The sequence below is a fragment of the Danio aesculapii genome, chromosome 8, assembly GCF_903798145.1.
Source record: "Danio aesculapii chromosome 8, fDanAes4.1, whole genome shotgun sequence".
Lineage (NCBI taxonomy): Eukaryota > Metazoa > Chordata > Actinopteri > Cypriniformes > Danionidae > Danio > Danio aesculapii.
Genome location: NC_079442.1, coordinates 21353647 through 21372764, shown reverse-complemented (window position 1 = coordinate 21372764; position 19118 = coordinate 21353647). Strand labels below are relative to the sequence as shown.

Here is a 19118-nt window from a genome sequence, read left to right as displayed (position 1 = left end):
TATAATGAAAAATAATAATTACATTATTTCAGATTAACCAGTTACATTAATTGTTCTATTAAAAAAATAAAATCATTTGAATCTCAATATATGTATTTTTTTTTTTAAATAATGCAACACATAATTAACAATAATTGCTAATAATAGCAAAGCAAGATAAAAGGGAAAGTGTTCTTCCCAGGCAAGATTAAAGTGTGCTTCAAAGGACCAACTAGATATCTGAGACAAGATTTACTTGCATTACTTTATTTTGATTTGTGAAAATTATAATTATTTTAATTATTAATTAGTGAATAATTAAATACCTATTTAATTTTAATTCTATATATTTGCATTTATTATTATTATTTCTATACTGTACTGTACTGTAACAATTAAATGTTTCAGGATTATATAATATGTTGTTATTGTGCTATACTGTATATAATTAGAATATTTTTGGTATCTACTGGTTGTGTTTTCAATGTATTGTATACACTGATCAGTGATTATATATAAAAAACAACCAGTATAACACACACACAATTTCAACTCAACTTTTATATTTATATTTTCTCTGTTTCTTGATTTTTTTTTCTCCTGTTATTAAAATAAATTGTATCATATAGTGTTCTGCCATATTTTAATTTGGCTGTGCAAATTTTTTGGACTGTGATTTTTCAGTTTTTTTGTTAGAGAAAATGTTCATTTAAAAGAGAGATCTGCGAGGTGTGTACTCACTTAAAATGAGCACTGTATATATGTATATATAGAATATATATATAGAATACAGAATGTTCCTTTCAGTTTTTCACATTCACATTTTCTATATATAAGATCAATGAAGAAATCACTTTTATATTTATATAGAGCTTTTAACAGCATATTGTCAAAGCAATAAACAGTATCAAACAGAATCAAATATACCCTATATGTTATATTCCAAATATAATTTAGATATATTTGGAATATAATATATATTTAATATAATAATATAATATATATTTAGATCACATTTTCTAAATCCTACACTGTAAATGAATGAATAAATAAATTATTTTTTCATATATTTATTTATATGAAAAAATAATGATACAAGCACAAGTGATGTAAGATTTATTGTATCTTTATGCAAAATGATCATTTATTTTATGTTAATTGTACTTAAAGTGTGTCTAAATGAAAAGCAAATACAAATTTGTTTTATATTATTTGTGGCTGAGACGGGTTTTAAACCCATGATTTTGTTTATTTCACTTGTGCCACCTACCTTCGTTCCTGTTGGCTAGACAGCACTTTATACCTATGTGTGACTGGCCCCTGCATGTGAAGCAAACGTGATAACTACTACACTATGGAAACCAATATGACAGTGCTGCTTCAAGTTTCTATAGTCTTTTTTATAGAACTGTCTTGTACGGTCTGCATCATGAAAGGCGAGCAAATGCATTGGCCACCTGCTCGTGCACAACACAAAGCTAAAAGAAATCAGATTCTATGCAAGTTTGTGACACCACGAGTGCAAGTAAACACTGAGTTAAATTCAAATTTTTCCTCACACCGCTTTGCAGAAAGGATGATTTCAGTGAACATCAGAGCACAACAGAAGCCAGAAGTTGTTTCCATCCAGTTTCAAACTGGGGACCTTTCACGTGTGAGGTTAACATGATAACTACTACACTCCGTAAACCTGTTGCAATACAGGAAGCAGATACCCTTTTTGCTTGGGTGTCTGTTGACGATCATTCCACAGGTTGCTCTAGCTGGTATTATTTTCTTGCAAAATGGAGGGTGCTGTTCGCACCTGTGCATGTTAGGCAAACTTGATGACCACTACACTACAGAAACCCTACAAGTGCTTTGAGCAGGGAAGTTAGGCCTGCAAGGATAACACAATGTGCACACTTTTGTCTATCAAGCGGACAAAGCCTACTCCACGTGACAAGCTCCCTGCAGGTTTTAGCATACACGCCATTTGCAGAGCTCAGAGCAAGGACTTTGTAGCATGAACCATCCAGTGAGCAGAAAGCCAATTCAGAATGTGCATAAAAGCAAATCTGCATGTTTCCACCCAGTTTCTAACAGGAGACCTTCAGCTTGTAAAGCGATGGTGGTAACCACAGGGGTGTGAGCACCAACTTGTGGTGCCATCGCAGAGAGGCTATAAGTCACACTCCAAAATGTTTTCACTCAATGGTCCAGGCTGGTGGAATCTTCTTCCTGTTCCCACTTGGATTACGGAGACACTGGTATCCTTCAAACGACAGCTAAAACCCATCTCTTCCAAGTACACCTGAAGCCTGGTGAATATCCCTCACTATAAAGAAAACAAAAGTCCTACTCCAGCTCTAAATTCTCTGAGCACAAACAAGTTACTTGGAATAAGTAGCACTTCTACTATGCATTGCCTCGTCTTGTTGAATCACAGAATACCTCCTCTATTGTAAGTCGCTTTGGACAAAAGTGTCCGCTAAATGTATGTTTCTGCCCAGTTTTTAACAGGGGTTGTTTCGCGTCTTAAGCAGAGATGATAACCACTACAGTACGGAAACCAATATGACAGTGCAGCTTTAAGTTTTTATAGTCTTTTTTATAGAACTGTCTTGTACCGGCTGCATCGCGAAAGGCCAGCAAATGCACTGGCCACCTGCTCATGCACAACACAAAGCAAAAAAAATCTGATTCTATGCAAGCTTTAGACACCACAAGTGCAAGTAAACACTGAGTTAAATTCAAAATTTGCCTCACACCGCTTTGCAGAAAGGATGATTTCAGTGAACTTCAGCACTCAACAGAAGCCAGATTTGACAATTGTTATAAAAGGTAGAGGTTGTTTCCGCCCAGTTTCAAACTGGACACCTTTCGCGTGTAACGTGAACGTGATAACCACTACACTGCAGAAACCTACTGGTGTACAGGAAGCAGATACTCTTTTTGTTTGGGTGCCTGTTGACAATCTTTAAAGAGAAAGCACTTGCTGCTATTCCTGTGTCGGCAAAATGAGAGTGCTGTTTCTGCACCGAGGACCTTTCACGTGTTAGGCGAACGTGATGACCACTACACTACAGAAACCACACAAAAGCTTTCAGCAGGGAAGTTTGGCCTGTAATGACTACACAATGTGCACACTATTTTCAATCAAACAGACAGAGCATATTCAGTATGACAAGCTCCCTGCAGGTTTTAGCATACATGCCATTTGCCTAGCTCGGAGCAAGGACTTGGTAGCGTGAACCATGCAGTGAGCACAAAGCCAATTCAAAATGTGTATAAAAGCAAATCTGCATGTTTCCACCCAGTTTCTAACAGGAGACCTTCAGCTTGTAAAGCAATCGTGGTAACCACAGGAGCCTCCGGTCAGGGTGTGAGCACCAACTTGTGGTGCCATCGCAGAGAGGCTATAAGTCACACTCCAAAATGTTTTCACTCAATGGTCCAGGCTGGTGAAATCTTCTTCCTGTTCCCACTTGGATTACGGAGACACTGGTATCCTACAAACGACAGCTAAAACCCATCTCTTCCGAGTACACCTGAAGCCTGGTGAATATCCCTCACTATAAAGAAAACAAAAGTCCTACTCCAGCTCTAAATATCTGAGCACAAACAAGTTACTTGGAATAAATAGCACTTCTCCTATGCATTGCCTCGTCTTGTTGAATTACTGAATACCTCCTCTATTGGAAGTAACTTTGGACAAAAGTGTCCGCTAAATGTATGTTTCTGCCCAGTTTTTAATAGGGGACGTTTCGCGTCTTAAGCAGACATGATAACCACTACAGTACGGAAACCAATATGACAGTGCTGCTTTAAGTTTTTATAGTCTTTTTTATAGAACGGTCTTGTACCGTCTGCATCGCGAAGGGCCAGCAAATGCACTGGCCACCTGCTCATGCACAACACAAAGCAAAAAAAATCTGATTCTATGCAAGCTTTAGACACCACAAGTGCAAGTAAACACTGAGTTAAATTCAAAATTTGCCTCACACCGCTTTGCAGAAAGGATGATTTCAGTGAACTTCAGCACTCAACAGAAGCCAGATTTGACAATTGTCATAAAAGGTAGAGGTTGTTTCAGCCCAGTTTCAAACTGGAGACCTTTCGCGTGTAAGGCGAACGTGATAACCACTACACTAAAGAAACCTACTGGATTACAAGAAGCAGATATTCTTTTTGTCTGGGTGCCTGTTGACAATTGTTAAATAGAACGCACTTGCTGCTATTCTTGTGTCGCCAAAAGGAGAGTGCTGTTTCTGCTCGGTTTCGAACCGAGGACCTTTCGCGTGTTAGGCGAACGTGATAACCACTACACTACAGAAACCGACTGGAGAACAGAAAAGCAGATACTCTTTTTGTTTGGGTGCCTGTTGACAATCGTTAAAGAGAAAGCACTTGCTGCTATTCTTGTGTCGCCAAAAGGAGAGTGCTGTTTCTGCTCTGTTTCGAACCAAGGACCTGTTGCTTTAAGGCGAATGTGATGACCACTATACTACAGAAACCACTCAAATGCTGTCAGCAGGGAAGTTTGGCCTGTAATGACTACACAATGTGCACACTTTTTTCAATCAAACGAACAGAACATAGTCAGTTTGACAAGCTCCCTGCAGGTTTTAGCATACATGCCATTTGCCTAGCTCGGAGCAAGGAATTTGTAGCGAGAACCATGCAGTGAGCAGAAAGCCAATTCAAAATGTGTATAAAAGCAAATCTGCATGATTCCACCCAGTTTCTAACAGGAGACCTTCAGCTTGTAAAGCAATCGTGGTAACCACAGGAGCCTCTGGTCAGGGTGTGAGCACCAACTTGTGGTGCCATCGCAGAGAGGCTATAAGTCACACTCCAAAATGTTTTCACTCAATGGTCCAGGCTGGTGGAATCATCTTCCTGTCCCCACTTGGATTACGGAGACACTGGTATCCTACAAACGACAGCTAAAACCCATCTCTTCCGAGTACACCTGAAGCCTGGTGAATATCCCTCACTATAAAGAAAACAAAAGTCCTACTCTAGCTCTAAATTCTCTGAGCACATACAAGTTACTTGGAATAAATAGCACTTCTCCTATGCATTGCCTCGTCTTGTTGAATCACTGAATACCTCCTCTATTGGAAGTCGCTTTGGACAAAAGTGTCCGCTAAATGTATATTTCTGCCCAATTTTTAACAGGGGACGTTTCGCGTCTTAGGCAGACATGATAACCACTACAGTACGGAAACCAATACGACAGTGCTGCTTTAAGTTTTTATAGTCTTTTTTATAGAACTGTCTTGTACCGTCTGCATCGCAAAAGGCCAGCAAATGCACTGGCCACCTGCTCATGCACAACACAAAGCTAAAAAAAAAACAGATTCTATGCAAGCTTGTGACACCACAAGTGCAAGTAAACACTGAGTTAAATTCAAAATTTGCCTCACACCGCTTTGCAGAAAGGATGATTTCAGTGAACTTCAGCACTCAACAGAAGCCAGATTTGACAATTGTCATAAAAGGTAGAGGTTGCTTCCACTCAGTTTCGAACTGGAGACCTTTTGTGTGTATGGCGAACGTGATAACCACTACACTACAGAAACCAACTGGATTACAAGAAGCAGATATTCTTTTTGTCTGGGTGCCTGTTGACAATTGTTAAAGACAACGCACTTGCTGCTATTCTTGTGTCGCCAAAAGGTGAGTGCTGTTTCTGCTCGGTTTCGAACCGAACTGGATCCTGTCGCGTGAGGCGAACGTGATAACCACTACACTACAGAAACATACTGAATACAGAAGCAGATACCATGTGCCGGTTTTTTGAATAAACGAACAGCACTTGCAGTTTGTGCTCCTGCAGGTTTTAGCCATGCCAGTTTGCCTAACTCGGAGCAGGACTTTGAGTGAGAACCACAGTGAGCAGAAAAGCCAATTCAAAATTGTATAATACAAATCTGCATGTTTCCACCCAGTTTCTAAGAGGAGACCTTCAGCTTGTAAAGCAATCATGGTAACCACAGGGCCTCTGGTCAGGGTGTGAGCACCAACTTGTGGTGCCATCGCAGAGAGGCTATAAGTCACACTCCAAATGTTTTTATCTCAATGGTCCAGGCTTTGGAATTTTCCTTCCGTTTCCCACTTGGTTACGGAACCTGGTACCTACAACGACCAGCCTAAACCCATCTCTTCCGAGTACACCTGAAGCCTGGTGAATATCCCTCACTATAAAGAAAACAAAAGTCCTACTCCAGCTCTAAATTCTCTGAGCACAAACAAGTTACTTGGAATAAATAGCACTTCTCCTATGCATTGCCTCGTCTTGTTGAATTACTGAATACCTCCTCTATTGGAAGTCGCTTTGGACAAAAGTGTCCGCTAAATGTATGTTTCTGCCCAGTTTTTAACAGGGGACGTTTCGCGTCTTAGGCAGACATGATAACCACTACAGTACGGAAACCAATATGACAGTGCTGCTTTAAGTTTTTATAGTCTTTTTTATAGAACTGTCTTGTACCGTCTGCATCGCAAAGGGCCAGCAAATGCACTGGCCACCTGCTCATGCACAACACAAAGCTAAAAAAAACAGATTCTATGCAAGCTTGTGACACCACAAGTGCAAGTAAACACTGAGTTAATATCAAAATTTGCCTCACACCGCTTTGCAGAAAGGATGATTTCAGTGAACTTCAGCTCTCAACAGAAGCCAGATTTGACAATTGTCATAAAAGGTAGAGGTTGTTTCCGCCCAGTTTCGAACTGGAGACCTTTCGCGTGTAAGGCAAACGTGATAACCACTACACTACAGAAACCTACTGGATTACAAGAAGCAGATATTCTTTTGTCTGGGTGCCTGTTGACAATTGTTAAATAGAACGCACTTGCTGCTATTCTTGTGTCGCCAAAAGGAAGCACTTGCTGCTATTCTTGTGTCGCCAAAAGGAGAGTGCTGTTTCTGCTCGGTTTCGAACCGAGGACCTTTCGCGTGTTAGGCGAAGTGATAACCACTACACTACAGAAACCTACTGCAGAACAGAAAAGCAGATACTCTTTTTGTTTGGGTGCCTATTGACAATCGTTAAAGAGAAAGCACTTGCTGCTATTCTTGTGTCGCCAAAACGAGAGTGCTGTTTCTGCTCTGTTTTGAACCAAGGACCTGTTGCTTTGAGGCGAATGTGATGACCACTATACTACAGAAACCACTCAAATGCTGTCAGCAGGGAAGTTTGGCCTGGAATGACTACACAATGTGCACACTTTTTTCAATCAAACGAACAGAACATAGTCAGTTTGACAAGCTCCCTGCAGGTTTTAGCATACATGCCATTTGCCTAGCTCGGAGCAAGGAATTTGTAGCGAGAACCATGCAGTGAGCAGAAAGCCAATTCAAAATGTGTATAAAAGCAAATCTGCATGATTCCACCCAGTTTCTAACAGGAGACCTTCAGCTTGTAAAGCAATCGTGGTAACCACAGGAGCCTCTGGTCAGGGTGTGAGCACCAACTTGTGGTGCCATCGCAGAGAGGCTATAAGTCACACTCCAAAATGTTTTCACTCAATGGTCCAGGCTGGTGGAATCATCTTCCTGTCCCCACTTGGATTACGGAGACACTGGTATCCTACAAACGACAGCTAAAACCCATCTCTTCCGAGTACACCTGAAGCCTGGTGAATATCCCTCACTATAAAGAAAACAAAAGTCCTACTCTAGCTCTAAATTCTCTGAGCACATACAAGTTACTTGGAATAAATAGCACTTCTCCTATGCATTGCCTCGTCTTGTTGAATCACTGAATACCTCCTCTATTGGAAGTCGCTTTGGAAAAAAGTGTCCGCTAAATGTATATTTCTGCCCAATTTTTAACAGGGGACGTTTCGCGTCTTAGGCAGACATGATAACCACTACAGTACGGAAACCAATACGACAGTGCTGCTTTAAGTTTTTATAGTCTTTTTTATAGAACTGTCTTGTACCGGCTGCATCGCGAAGGGCCAGCAAATGCACTGGCCACCTGCTCATGCACAACACAAAGCTAAAAAAATCTGATTCTATATAAGTTTGTGACACCACTAGTGCAAGTAAACACTGAGTTAATATCAAAATTTGCCTCACACCGCTTTGCAGAAAGGATGATTTCAGTGAACTTCAGCTCTCAACAGAAGCCAGATTTGACAATTGTCATAAAAGGTATAGGTTGTTTCCGCCCAGTTTCGAACTGGAGACCTTTCGCGTGTAAGGTGAACGTGATAACCACTACACTACAGAAACCTACTGGATTACAAGAAGCAGATATTCTTTTTGTCTGGGTGCCTGTTGACAATTGTTAAAGAGAACGCACTTGCTGCTATTCTTGTGTCGCCAAAAGGAGAGTGCTGTTTCTGCTCGGTTTCGAACCGAGGACCTTTCGCGTGTTAGGCGAACGTGATAACCACTACACTACAGAAACCTACTGGAGAACAGAAAAGCAGATACTCTTTTTGTTTGGGTGCCTGTTGACAATCGTTAAAGAGAAAGCACTTGCTGCTATTCTTGTGTCGCCAAAAGGAGAGTGCTGTTTCTGCTCTGTTTCGAACCAAGGACCTGTTGCTTTGAGGCGAATGTGATGACCACTATACTACAGAAACCACTCAAATGCTGTCAGCAGGGAAGTTTGGCCTGTAATGACTACACAATGTGCACACTTTTTTCAATCAAACGAACAGAACATAGTCAGTTTGACAAGCTCCCTGCAGGTTTTAGCATACATGCCATTTGCCTAGCTCGAGCAAGGAATTTGTAGCGAGAACCATGCAGTGAGCAGAAAGCCAATTCAAAATGTGTATAAAAGCAAATCTGCATGATTCCACCCAGTTTCTAACAGGAGACCTTCAGCTTGTAAAGCAATCGTGGTAACCACAGGAGCCTCTGGTCAGGGTGTGAGCACCAACTTGTGGTGCCATCGCAGAGAGGCTATAAGTCACACTCCAAAATGTTTTCACTCAATGGTCCAGGCTGGTGGAATCATCTTCCTGTCCCCACTTGGATTACGGAGACACTGGTATCCTACAAACGACAGCTAAAACCCATCTCTTCCGAGTACACCTGAAGCCTGGTGAATATCCCTCACTATAAAGAAAACAAAAGTCCTACTCTAGCTCTAAATTCTCTGAGCACATACAAGTTACTTGGAATAAATAGCACTTCTCCTATGCATTGCCTCGTCTTGTTGAATCACTGAATACCTCCTCTATTGGAAGTCGCTTTGGAAAAAAGTGTCCGCTAAATGTATATTTCTGCCCAATTTTTAACAGGGGACGTTTCGCGTCTTAGGCAGACATGATAACCACTACAGTACGGAAACCAATACGACAGTGCTGCTTTAAGTTTTTATAGTCTTTTTTATAGAACTGTCTTGTACCGGCTGCATCGCGAAGGGCCAGCAAATGCACTGGCCACCTGCTCATGCACAACACAAAGCTAAAAAATCTGATTCTATATAAGTTTGTGACACCACTAGTGCAAGTAAACACTGAGTTAATATCAAAATTTGCCTCACACCGCTTTGCAGAAAGGATGATTTCAGTGAACTTCAGCTCTCAACAGAAGCCAGATTTGACAATTGTCATAAAAGGTAGAGGTTGTTTCCGCCCAGTTTCGAACTGGAGACCTTTCGCGTGTAAGGCGAACGTGATAACCACTACACTACAGAAACCTACTGGATTACAAGAAGCAGATATTCTTTTTGTCTGGGTGCCTGTTGACAATTGTTAAAGACAACGCACTTGCTGCTATTCTTGTGTCGCCAAAAGGAGAGTGCTGTTTCTGCTCGGTTTCGAACCGAGGACCTTTCGCGTGTAAGGCGAACGTGATAACCACTACACTACAGAAACCTACTGGAGTCCAGGAAGCAGATACTCTTTTTGTCTGGGTGCCTGTTGACAATCGTTAAAGAGAAAGCACTTGCTGCTATTCTTGTGTCGCCAAAAGGAGAGTGCTGTTTCTGCTCTGTTTCGAACCAAGGACCTGTTGCTTTGAGGCGAATGGGATGACCACTATACTACAGAAACCACTCAAATGCTGTCAGCAGGGAAGTTTGGCCTGTAATGACTACACAATGTGCACACTTTTTTCAATCAAACGGACAGAACATAGTCAGTTTGACAAGCTCCCTGCAGGTTTTAGCATACATGCCATTTGCCTAGCTCGGAGCAAGGAATTTGTAGCGAGAACCATGCAGTGAGCAGAAAGCCAATTCAAAATGTGTATAAAAGCAAATCTGCATGTTTCCACCCAGTTTCTAACAGGAGACCTTCAGCTTGTAAAGCAATCGTGGTAACCACAGGAGCCTCTGGTCAGGGTGTGAGCACCAACTTGTGGTGCCATCGCAGAGAGGCTATAAGTCACACTCCAAAATGTTTTCACTCAATGGTCCAGGCTGGTGAAATCTTATTCCTGTTCCCACTTGGATTACGGAGACACTGGTATCCTACAAACGACAGCTAAAACCCATCTCTTCCGAGTACACCTGAAGCCTGGTGAATATCCCTCACTATAAAGAAAACAAAAGTCCTACTCCAGCTCTAAATTCTCTGAGCACAAACAAGTTACTTGGAATAAATAGCACTTCTCCTATGCATTGCCTCGTCTTGTTGAATTACTGAATACCTCCTCTATTGGAAGTCGCTTTGGACAAAAGTGTCCGCTAAATGTATGTTTCTGCCCAGTTTTTAACAGGGGACGTTTCGCGTCTTAAGCAGACATGATAACCACTACAGTACGGAAACCAATATGACAGTGCTGCTTTAAGTTTTTATAGTCTTTTTTATAGAACTGTCTTGTACCGGCTGCATCGCGAAGGGCCAGCAAATGCACTGGCCACCTGCTCATGCACAACACAAAGCTAAAAAAATCTGATTCTATATAAGTTTGTGACACCACTAGTGCAAGTAAACACTGAGTTAATATCAAAATTTGCCTCACACCGCTTTGCAGAAAGGATGATTTCAGTGAACTTCAGCTCTCAACAGAAGCCAGATTTGACAATTGTCATAAAAGGTAGAGGTTGTTTCCACTCAGTTTCGAACTGGAGACCTTTTCGCGTGTATGGCGAACGTGATAACCACTACACTACAGAAACCTACTGGATTACAAGAAGCAGATATTCTTTTTGTCTGGGTGCCTGTTGACAATTGTTAAATAGAACGCACTTGCTGCTATTCTTGTGTCGCCAAAAGGAGAGTGCTGTTTCTGCTCGGTTTCGAACCGAGGACCTTTCGCGTGTTAGGCGAATGTGATAACCACTACACTACAGAAACCTACTGGAGAACAGAAAAGCAGATACTCTTTTTGTTTGGGTGCCTGTTGACAATCGTTAAAGAGAAAGCACTTGCTGCTATTCTTGTGTCGCCAAAAGGAGAGTGCTGTTTCTGCTCTGTTTCGAACCAAGGACCTGTTGCTTTGAGGCGAATGTGATGACCACTATACTACAGAAACCACTCAAATGCTGTCAGCAGGGAAGTTTGGCCTGTAATGACTACACAATGTGCACACTTTTTTCAATCAAACGAACAGAACATAGTCAGTTTGACAAGCTCCCTGCAGGTTTTAGCATACATGCCATTTGCCTAGCTCGGAGCAAGGAATTTGTAGCGAGAACCATGCAGTGAGCAGAAAGCCAATTCAAAATGTGTATAAAAGCAAATCTGCATGATTCCACCCAGTTTCTAACAGGAGACCTTCAGCTTGTAAAGCAATCGTGGTAACCACAGGAGCCTCTGGTCAGGGTGTGAGCACCAACTTGTGGTGCCATCGCAGAGAGGCTATAAGTCACACTCCAAAATGTTTTCACTCAATGGTCCAGGCTGGTGGAATCATCTTCCTGTCCCCACTTGGATTACGGAGACACTGGTATCCTACAAACGACAGCTAAAACCCATCTCTTCCGAGTACACCTGAAGCCTGGTGAATATCCCTCACTATAAAGAAAACAAAAGTCCTACTCTAGCTCTAAATTCTCTGAGCACATACAAGTTACTTGGAATAAATAGCACTTCTCCTATGCATTGCCTCGTCTTGTTGAATCACTGAATACCTCCTCTATTGGAAGTCGCTTTGGAAAAAAGTGTCCGCTAAATGTATATTTCTGCCCAATTTTTTAACAGGGGACGTTTCGCGTCTTAGGCAGACATGATAACCACTACAGTACGGAAACCAATACTGACAGTGCTGCTTTAAGTTTTTATAGTCTTTTTTATAGAACTGTCTTGTACCGGCTGCATCGCGAAAGGGCCAGCAAATGCACTGGCCACCTGCTCATGCACAACACAAAGCTAAAAAAATCTGATTCTATATAAGTTTGTGACACCACTAGTGCAAGTAAACACTGAGTTAATATCAAAATTTGCCTCACACCGCTTTGCAGAAAGGATGATTTCAGTGAACTTCAGCTCTCAACAGAAGCCAGATTTGACAATTGTCATAAAAGGTATAGGTTGTTTCCGCCCAGTTTCGAACTGGAGACCTTTCGCGTGTAAGGTGAACGTGATAACCACTACACTACAGAAACCTACTGGATTACAAGAAGCAGATATTCTTTTTGTCTGGGTGCCTGTTGACAATTGTTAAATAGAACGCACTTGCTGCTATTCTTGTGTCGCCAAAAGGAGAGTGCTGTTTCTGCTCGGTTTCGAACCGAGGACCTTTCGCGTGTTAGGCGAACGTGATAACCACTACACTACAGAAACCTACTGGAGAACAGAAAAGCAGATACTCTTTTTGTTGTACTGAGATACTCTTTTTGTTTGGGTGCCTGTTGACAATCGTTAAAGAGAAAGCACTTGCTGCTATTCTTGTGTCGCCAAAAGGAGAGTGCTGTTTCTGCTCTGTTTCGAACCAAGGACCTGTTGCTTTGAGGCGAATGTGATGACCACTATACTACAGAAACCACTCAAATGCTGTCAGCAGGGAAGTTTGGCCTGTAATGACTACACAATGTGCACACTTTTTTCAATCAAACGAACAGAACATTGTCAGTTTGACAAGCGCCCTGCAGGTTTTAGCATACATGCCATTTGCCTAGCTCGGAGCAAGGAATTTGTAGCGAGAACCATGCAGTGAGCAGAAAGCCAATTCAAAATGTGTATAAAAGCAAATCTGCATGTTTCCACCCAGTTTCTAAGAGGAGACCTTCAGCTTGTAAAGCAATCGTGGTAACCACAGGAGCCTCTGGTCAGGGTGTGAGCACCAACTTGTGGTGCCATCGCAGAGAGGCTATAAGTCACACTCCAAAATGTTTTCACTCAATGGTCCAGGCTGGTGGAATCATCTTCCTGTTCCCACTTGGAACTAAAAAAATTTGATTCTATGCAAGCTTGTGACACCACAAGTGCAAGTAAACACTGAGTTAAATTCAAAATTTGCCTCACACCGCTTTGCAGAAAGGATGATTTCAGTGAACTTCAGCTCTCAACAGAAGCCAGATTTGACAATTGTCATAAAAGGTAGATGTTGTTTCCGCCCAGTTTCAAACTGGAGACCTTTCGCGTGTAAGGCGAATGTGATTTTTAAAAAAACAATTTTTATTAAAAAGTAATTTTCAAATACAATCAAACAATACATTGAGTGACTTTTCAAACATCAAAATGAAAAATTAATAATAATAATTATATAAAATATATTCATTTGTATTTGTCCCACATCCAGGTAATACCATTCACATTAAACTCGAACATTGCATTTGTTCTACAAACATTTCTATAAATTCATCTTCATTGTCATTTAATAAAAAATATTCCCGCAATAACCTAAATGACATTTCCATTTTGTTTTTAAATAAAATCCATACATCTACTTTTCTTTTTTCAAATTTTGCAATATTCCTTCTTTGCCATATTACATTCTTCGCAATTATTATACATAAATTAAAAACAGTCATATTAAAACCGTTACTCTTGTAACCAAATAAAAACATTTTCTCCCATTCCTTTTGAGTCATGTTTTCATTATATTTATCTTTCAGCATAGATTTAATAATACGTTTGATCCTTTCCATAAACGCACTCAATTCTTCAAAGTAAAAAAACAAATGTAAAAAACCTTCTTCTTCATTTTTACAGACTTTACACATTGCATCTCTTTCAATCCCAATTTTACATAACCTCATTTCAGTTAAAATACAATTATGTCTTAATAAATAATTAAAATCTTCCAAATTGGATCCATATATTTCGTTCCCACATTTTGCCATATTTCTCTTTCATTTAAATCATCATATCTCTCTTTCCAATAATTGTTTGCAACTGGTTTTACAAAAGCCCTTTCTCTAAAACACAAATAAAATTCTTTTACTTTACAGTCAATAAAAATCTTGTTCTCTCCATTTTTCTTTTTAAAATACAAATCAGGCATGTCTCCATTTTCTCCCTTTTCGTTTTGTTCAATTCTTTCAATCCATTGATGTGGTATTGCTCTTTTTAAATCCTCAAACTGTTTTACAAGTGTTCCTTTCCCTACATTCACTTCATTTTCAGATAACATATCTTCAATTGCTTGTAATGGAAGATAGCCTTTTATCACCTCATAGAGCAGATCCTTTACTTGCCTAATTCCAGCTTGCCACCATTTTTTATAATATATTACATTTCCATCTTTCGTGATGTTCAGGTTTAAAAACAAAGGTTGTTCTAAAAGTTGGTTTCTTCCTTTAGGTACAATAATCATATTTTCTAAAAAGTTTCCCCAAGCTTCTAAAACCTCTTCATAAAATGTTGGTATACCTGTCCACATTTCTTTTTTTGTTTTCATACATAATACAGAACATCCCTTATTTACTCCACCACATTTCTTTAAAAAGTAATCCATGACATTTTTCCACACTTCTTTACTCTTATCATCTACAAAACATTTTACCAATTTCACCCTTAATGTTTTCATCCTTAAAAGTGGGTCTAAAAGCCCAAGTCCCCCAACTTCTTTCCCTCCAATCAACGTGTCATATGATATTTTTGCTCTTCCTTTTCCCCATAAGAAATCTAAAACACATTTTTTAATTCTTTTATAGTATTCACAAGGCAATGGGGTAACACTCAGCACATACCACATTTTTGAGAGCATTAGAGAATTAATCAATAAAACCTTTCCCTTCAATGTCAGGTTTCTCAATTTCCAATATCTCAATCTAATTTCAACCCCTTTTAAAACTCCCTCCCAATTAAAATGATCCGCTTTATTAAAATCCAAACCAACCCAAATGCCTAAAATCTTGATATGTTCATACTCTTCCTTAAAATGTATGTGCTGAGGTAAAACATCTGCCCTTCCAATCCTCATACACACACTCTTTTCAACATTAATCTTAGCTCCCGTCCCCTAACAATACCTATTTAAAATCCCCATTGCCTTTGTTACACTTTGAATGTCTTCAACCAACAAGGTTGTGTCATCTGCATACTGGTAAACTGGCTCTTGTTTAGTTCTTTCTTCTATTTGTATTCCTTTTATTCCATTGACTGCTTTCATTGCTAGTCCCAATGGTTCAGCTACTAATGTATACAGTAGTGCAGATAGTGGACATCCTTGTCTTATAGACCTTGTTGGTTGAAAACATTCCGTTAAAAAACCATTGCATTTAATACATGTTAAAATATTATAATAAAAAATGTTGATCCATTTCCTAAAATTCTCCCCAAATCCAAAGTTTTTAATCACTTCGAACAAATAGTCATGTTCCACTCTATCAATGCTTTCTCTAAATCCAAACTAATTAAATATCCATTCATATTTTTCTCCTTCATATACAATAATGTATCTCTTATATTTTGAACTGTGTCTAATATGTCCTTCCCCTTGACTCCATATGCCTGTGTGGTGCTAATAATTTTAGGTAAAACTTTCCTTAATCTGTTTGCTAAAACCTTTGCTAAAATTTTAAAATCTGTATTTAACATTGTTAAGGGCCTATAATTCTTCAGATCTAAAGGACTTCCTCTTCTTTTGTATATCATTTTAATCATTCCTATCTTCATTCTTTCACTTAATTCTTCTTTTTTAAAAAACTCATCATATACTTCTTTTAAAACAGGTACTATCATTTCTCTAAAATTCTTATAAAACTCCTTTGTTAACCCATCTATGCCTGGACTTCTCTCCGTAGTTAACTGTCTTATTGCTTCATCAATTTCTACTTCTGTTATCCCTGCATCACAAATAACTTTATCTTCATCTGAAACTTTTAGTTTTATTTGATTTAAGAGAAACAGTTGATCGTCCCTTGTAGTTCCTTGACTCTTAAACATATCTTCATAGAAATTTTTAACAGCTATTAAAATTTCCTCAGTTCCTTGTTTTAATTCTCCATTTTTATTCATTACCTCTTTCAATAAGTCTGCTTTCTGTCTATTCTTTTCTAAGTTAAAGAAGAATTTTGTACTTCGATCTCCTTCAACAGTGTATTTTGCTTTGCTTCTAATTATAGCCCCTCTGTATTTTTCATTTTCCATCTCTTTTAGTTGTTCTTGTAAATATATTATTTTCCCAATATCTTCATTTTGATCTGTTTGCAGTCTTTTTATTTCCTCTTCTAATTCCTTTCTTATTTTCATTTCTTTATTATTTTTAACTCTTTTTACAATTTTACAATATTTTATTGAACATTTTTTCATGTCTAACTTCATATTGTCCCACCATATTCTTTTATCTTCTCTATACATTCTGTCCAATTTACTGTTTGCAATTATTTGTATAATTTTTTCTTTGTATGTCTCATGTTTTAAAATTGTTGCGTTCAAAATCCATACACCTAATCCCCTTTCAACTTTTGCACAATCTAATTTCACACAAAAACGAATGATCACTAAAACTGACTTTTTTGTAAAATAAACTTTTGATAAAATCCTTCATTTCTACATTACATAACATATAATCAATCCTACTTAACTTCAGCTCATCTAAAACCAGTTGCATTCTTGAAAATTCCCTCTTTGTCTTGTTTTTCTCTCTCCACACATCTATTAAATTGCATTCTGTCATCATTTTCAGTAGCTCCTCTCTCCCCTTGTCTTTTCTATATACCATCTTACTCCCCAGATCTAATTCTGTAAAAACAGTATTAAAATCTCCAATTACAATAACATTCTGCCATTTTTTTACATTTATACTAACGTTTTTAAAGAAGTTCACTTTTTCATTTTCTTCATTGGGTGCATGAATATTATAAATGATGAAATGATCTTCTCCTTTTTCTAATTTCATCGCCATGCTTTTCCCAACTCCATCCTCAAATATGACTTTTTCTTTTTCATATGTACCTCTTTTTATTAAAATCGCTACTCCACTACCCAGTTTATCCTCTCTATTGTTAAAATATATTTAACCATCCCATTTGCTTTGAACCATTTTAACACTTTCATTTTTCCAATTTGTTTCTTGCAAAACAATCACATCAGCTTCTTTACATAACACCAACATTTTTTCAAATTTCTCCACATTCAATAAACCTCTTGCATTCCACGATAAAATGTTAAAAAACATGATAAAAGATATTAAAATATTAAAACCAACCATTATTTTTAGTCTCCTCCTCTACCTCTGCATACCCATTTTTTTTTCACTTAACCAACAGCCCCTTCCATAAAAAGAAACACACATTAAAATCATGTTAAAATAAATAAAATGGTTAAAAAACATTATTTCTCATCATCTTCTTCCAGCCCTCTTAATCCTTCATACCTATTAACGTTTTTTACTCGCACCTTTGTCATCATCTTTTTTCTTGCACTGTCCAAATTTGGTTTTACCTTTATTGTTGTTCTTCTTATTAGTCCTCTTTCCATTTTGTTCTTCTCTACATAATCTGTCCTTTGTTCTTCATCACTTTCCATTCCTTCAGCTTGATCAGTCTTACTTTGTTCATCGTTTTCCACCATATTTAAAAAGTTTTTAAAACTGTCAGTTATTTCCATTTGTGTCCACTGTTCTTGTTCTGATGTCTGTTTTTCTTCTTCTTCTTCTTCCCTTATAATGTTTGTTTCCTCCTCCATTACCTTTGTTGTTGATTCTTCTCCTTTATTGTTTATTTCATGCACCTGTCCATCTACTTGTTCTGCTCCCCCTCCTTCCTCTCCTTCCATCCAACATTCACACTTGTTTAAAAAAAATTTACATTCTGGGCATTTGACAGTATTACAATTCCTTGCAAAGTGTCCCCTTTCTTCACATTTGTAGCACTTAAAATCTGGGCAATCCATTAACAAGTGTTCAGGGCTCATGCACAGCCTACAGGTCTTCACTTGATGGCTGTGCATTACCCTGAAGTACTGCGGCCCTTCTGCTGTTTCCAGCTTTGTGCTGTATGGCAATGATGCCACCTCCTTAGGGAATCTCACTTTTAGGAACCTTGTTCCGTCCTCAATGTCAGTGCCAGTGTAAACCCTTCTTTTTATTTTTGATATGGGATAAACTCCCCATCCTTCTAATTTTTCTAAAATTTCTCTATCATCAAGATAGACGGGCAGGTGCATGAAAGAAACAACATAATCCCTGTTTTGCAGCTTTTTGATTTCACAGTTCACTCCCTTAATCAACAGTCCATCAAGCAATTCCTCACATGTTTCTTCCTTCTCCATAGTAAGTTCAAACTCCTTTCCTTGCCTTGGTCTCAAAGCCAGAATTTTCCCTTGACCACACTTCTCTGTCACTGCTTTAATGATGTCCACAGCTCTTACCTCATTGACTTCTTCTGTGTTCACTATTACTGTTGCTTCTTTTAAATACTTTCTTCCACCAAGTTGGTTTTTCCTTTGTCCAGCTCGTTGTTTGTTGTCCAGTCCATTGTCGTTAACCATTCTTGTTCCTCCGTCCAGTCCAGTTTCGTTTGCCATGAGAGTCTCTGCATCCAGTCCAGTTTCGTTTACCAAAAATCCGTCCATTTTATGCCCAGGAAAGTGCAAAAAAAACAAAAACAACAAACCACCCTCCAGTCAGCGGGATGCTGCTGTCAGGTGGTTTAAAAAACAAAAACACAAAATCAAACTCTAACTCAGTCCACAAAAACAAACACAAAACAAAAAATCTAAAATGGAGGAGAGCCTTTCTCTCCAAACTGCAGCCGATCACTTCCTGTATTGCTCACTAGTGTCCTCTAGTGTTCCCAGGGTGGTATGGCCGTAAGCGTTAAAGGGAAAGCGCTTGCTGCTATTCTTGT

The 19118-nt window shown here is 38.9% G+C and overlaps 1 protein-coding gene and 10 non-coding genes across 11 annotated transcripts in view; 1 reads left to right on the top strand and 10 right to left on the bottom strand.

The window, feature by feature from the left end:
• The window catches only part of ncs1b (neuronal calcium sensor 1b), a 117098-nt gene that overhangs the window by 20266 nt on the left and 77714 nt on the right, over positions 1 to 19118 (top strand). The gene's annotated exons all lie outside the window — the stretch shown is intronic.
• Positions 4225 to 4297, bottom strand: trnav-aac (transfer RNA valine (anticodon AAC)). Its single transcript has one exon. It is a non-coding gene; the product is annotated as a tRNA-Val (tRNA).
• trnav-uac (transfer RNA valine (anticodon UAC)) lies at positions 6680 to 6752 on the bottom strand. The gene has a single exon. It is a non-coding gene; the product is annotated as a tRNA-Val (tRNA).
• Positions 6891 to 6962, bottom strand: trnav-aac (transfer RNA valine (anticodon AAC)). The gene has a single exon. It is a non-coding gene; the product is annotated as a tRNA-Val (tRNA).
• trnav-uac (transfer RNA valine (anticodon UAC)) lies at positions 8137 to 8209 on the bottom strand. The gene has a single exon. It is a non-coding gene; the product is annotated as a tRNA-Val (tRNA).
• On the bottom strand, positions 8315 to 8387 carry trnav-aac (transfer RNA valine (anticodon AAC)). Its single transcript has one exon. It is a non-coding gene; the product is annotated as a tRNA-Val (tRNA).
• trnav-uac (transfer RNA valine (anticodon UAC)) lies at positions 9560 to 9632 on the bottom strand. Its single transcript has one exon. It is a non-coding gene; the product is annotated as a tRNA-Val (tRNA).
• Positions 9738 to 9810, bottom strand: trnav-uac (transfer RNA valine (anticodon UAC)). The gene has a single exon. It is a non-coding gene; the product is annotated as a tRNA-Val (tRNA).
• Positions 11163 to 11235, bottom strand: trnav-aac (transfer RNA valine (anticodon AAC)). Its single transcript has one exon. It is a non-coding gene; the product is annotated as a tRNA-Val (tRNA).
• On the bottom strand, positions 12413 to 12485 carry trnav-uac (transfer RNA valine (anticodon UAC)). The gene has a single exon. It is a non-coding gene; the product is annotated as a tRNA-Val (tRNA).
• trnav-aac (transfer RNA valine (anticodon AAC)) lies at positions 12591 to 12663 on the bottom strand. Its single transcript has one exon. It is a non-coding gene; the product is annotated as a tRNA-Val (tRNA).